The sequence below is a fragment of the Ixodes scapularis genome, unplaced genomic scaffold (genome assembly GCF_016920785.2).
Source record: "Ixodes scapularis isolate PalLabHiFi unplaced genomic scaffold, ASM1692078v2 PGA_scaffold34__4_contigs__length_609834, whole genome shotgun sequence".
Taxonomy (NCBI): Eukaryota; Metazoa; Arthropoda; class Arachnida; order Ixodida; family Ixodidae; genus Ixodes; species Ixodes scapularis.
Genome location: NW_024609862.1, coordinates 51991 through 55461, shown reverse-complemented (window position 1 = coordinate 55461; position 3471 = coordinate 51991). Strand labels below are relative to the sequence as shown.

Sequence of the window (3471 nt, the reverse complement as noted above, 5' to 3'; positions counted from 1 at the left end):
AGAATGTGTGGTATGGAAACGTGGTTATATACGCATTTGAGCATTTTACCACAGCGCCCTCTCGTCTATAAACGTTGAGCCAATGCATGCAAAGTTTAACGCGATTATATACGCATTTGACCGCAGCGCCCTCTCCTGTATAGACGTTGAGCGGCTACATGCAACGTTTCATCCACGACATCCCCAGCTCTTGAGTTACTACCACATCTCAGTGCCCCTACTCGTCCCGCAGTCGTGGCCGAGTGGTTAAGGCGATGCACTAGAAATCCATTGGGGTCTCTCCGCACAGGTTCGAATCCTGTCGAATGCGCAAACATTTTTTTTTTTCTTTTTGCCCTACACGAGCACGTGAGCACATGAGCTCACAAGCACGATCTCGAGCACGAGCTCCAGCAGGATCGATGTGAGCACGGACGCCGGACGGACAAGGCTAGACCCTAAGGAGCTTCGCGCCTAAAAAATACGTTATTCGGTGATTCTTCGTAATGAAAGAAACCCGGCATGAAAGGTAAAGAAGCACACGCCGTGTCTATGTACGTGCGCGTGTGTGTACGTGTGCGTGTGTGTGCGTACTTGTATACGTCTAAATAAAGCATTTTGTAATTGTCCTTCTTTGCTCCCTCAATCGCAAACTTGTGTCATAATAAAAATTAAAAAGAAAACTCAAGATGAAGATTTTTCTTTTTGGTACATAGTCGGCCACCGCGGTCGTTAGTGCACGACTTTAGGGAATCTATTTGGGCTGCCCACGTGGGCCACCTTCGTGGGGCCCACGGGGGGCCTAAGGGGACTTCCCTTATGCGACCACGTGGGCCTACATGGGCAACCCATCATAAGGTTCCCCACGGGAACCTTAGCCCGTTCGGGATCGTCTCATCACTCCCCAGACGATGTAAGACATCTTATCATTTCATCAATTCTTTACGATGTGGTGTATCGCAGTGCAATAACAATTGGACATGCCTCTCTTTCCCAAGTAGGGTACCTCGATGTCAGTCCTCGCCGGATTCCAGGGTGAGGACATCTTTTGACCCGCGCCACGCTGCCACTTCTTGGCCACGACGATATCTTGTTTCAAAAGTAGTTAAACGGAGTATGTGTGCGGGGTGCGGTACGTGCGGTTGGACGTGCGGTACGACTCTTTTCCCATGAGTAGGGCCGTATGCGAAAAAGTGTTTCTGGTCTTCCCACTGATCTCCTAGTCGTCGAGCGTTAGCATGACCGGCTGTTCTGTGTCCATTTGGGCCGCTTCGTCGGCAAAGGAAGTCCGATGCTTCCGCTTTCCCCAAGAAAAGGTGCGAAGAAGAAAATGGGACTCCCGCTTCAAGCCTCGATCGCTGGAAGGCAAGTCATACCTCGAGGATCTGCGAGGTAAGTTAGAAAAGCACGCCCCCTTTATTACGATATGAGGCAGTATTCAGAAATCGTCTTAGCAGCTCCGATCGATTGCTCCATGATGGGAGTTGCTCCACTCAAAATCAGCCCTCGCTTCGTGACTCACCGGTCGGATCGAACGATCAATCGGAGTTGGGACGTAAGAAATTGATCCTCTAAAGCACCCGATCCCGAGTTTTAATGGTAATAACTATATCAATACCCCTTTTCTGCCGTTAGGACATATTCACTCATTAGCCTTCCCAGATTAAGATAGGTTCAGGGGGTAGCTCTTCAGCGTGAGAGTTTCTCGCTCGTGTACAAAGTTGGGATGATTTTTGTGCTTGTTTTACTATTCAAAGAGCCTGAAACGATCTGATAAGCGCGGAATATTGTCGCGTGCGCGTACACCAACTTTCTGTAGTTCAGTGACTGCATGCTATCTTCGCCTTTCGATCAATAGCCTTGATTCGCGAATGACCACCGACTTTTCTTTTTTTTTTTTTTTTGTGCATTCTTTTTGTGTGTGTGAAAATAATCGTCGATGGCGAATCTCGAGCATGGTCAATAATATGTTTTCGAGACGATACTCGCGAATGCAACATCGCGATATATCTCGGTAGTCGGCGTGTGATATATTTCATGGCCATGTCGCACAGCTCAACGTCTGTCACACAATGACATGACCTTGTCCCTGTTTCATTAGTACTTACATCAGGATTGTTTTCACGTCAGATATTATGCAAATATGCTGTTCAGTTTTTGTTTACACTCACGTCTCTGCCTTCCAATATGCACATAAAGAATAATCTCATTTCTTGTTTATTTCAGCGGCACTTCGAAGAAGACCAGTACGAGATGAGCCGTCAAGATGGGCGGCGACTTCTCAAGCGGACAACTGTACCTACGCTGTTCGATTTCAGACGTAAGTATTACTACATCTGTATCTGATTCGGTTGCGTACAATTTTATTTTGTGTTTAAATCTGTGCTGAGTGTCTCTCCCTTCCCTGAGCAGCGCAGCTGAAGCGAAGAATGTCCCACGCACCGCGAGCCCTCCGGCTGATCGTGAAGGTGCCGCCACTGCAGGCCCTTTGTCAAATTCTGCTGCAGGAGCTTCGGACTAAGAAGACTCAGGCACGGAGGACACTCAGGCAAACTCCATTTCAGAAGAAAATGTACACGACCGCCTGGACGGCACGGTTAATATCGTGACTCTGCATACAAGTGAACCGCGGAAAACTTTGCAAGACACAAGAAGGAAAAACTGCGAGTTGGAAGAGAGCCGGTCAGCTGCAAGGAAGAAGTTAAAGAGAGCTTTGAGAGAAACAGGGCAGTTAGAAACAAAACTTTCCACGTTCACCAGAAATTTGACATTTCTAGACGAGGACTAAAAACGTGTTTTGGAAAAACTAAACAGAAGGGGCTGTGCTTGGAGTGCTGACACCACACGGAAGGGACTACAGCGCAAGTTCGCCTGCGGCTTCACAGGGTATGACCTCCTACTTGAGCAGGGCATCCCCCTTCCGACGAGAAGGACGCTGTGCAGAAGACTGCAACACCTGTCACTTCAGCCCGGTGTGCTAACTGAAATATGGCGTGTGATAGAAACAAAAGTCGTTGCGATGTCAGACATTGAAAAAAAATGCGTCATTTTTCGTGATGAAATGGAAATTCGAAAAGGCGTTCTGTTGGACCGGGGCAATGACACTTTGCTTGGCAAAACGACGCTGCCCAAGAGTGACCATCGTGCAAACCATGCTCTCGTTTCTATGGTGGGAGGAATCAACTCACGCTAAGAGCAAGTCATAGCGTACAACTCCTCGGGCGCATATATAAAGGGAAACGAGATGAAGAAGTCTGTTTTTTACTTAATCAAGCTCTGTTTGGACATTTCACTGTGTATGTTCTGTGTGACGTGTGATATGGGCAGTTCTAACCGTGCCATATGTGGAGATCCCTGAACCTCTCCAGTTCCCGTATTTCTGTGACCGTATATATATGCAGTGTGCCGCATCCCTCTGATGATGGTAAGTCATTGATCTTCATGCCAGACCCCCCGCACATGTTTTGAAAAATCCAAGAGGTCACCTCGTAC

The 3471-nt window shown here is 47.8% G+C and overlaps 1 pseudogene; it reads left to right on the top strand.

The window, feature by feature from the left end:
- Window positions 1–1217: 1217 nt before the first annotated feature.
- Window positions 1218–3172, top strand: LOC115331678 (annotated as a pseudogene).
- The last annotated feature ends 299 nt before the right edge of the window (window positions 3173–3471 follow it).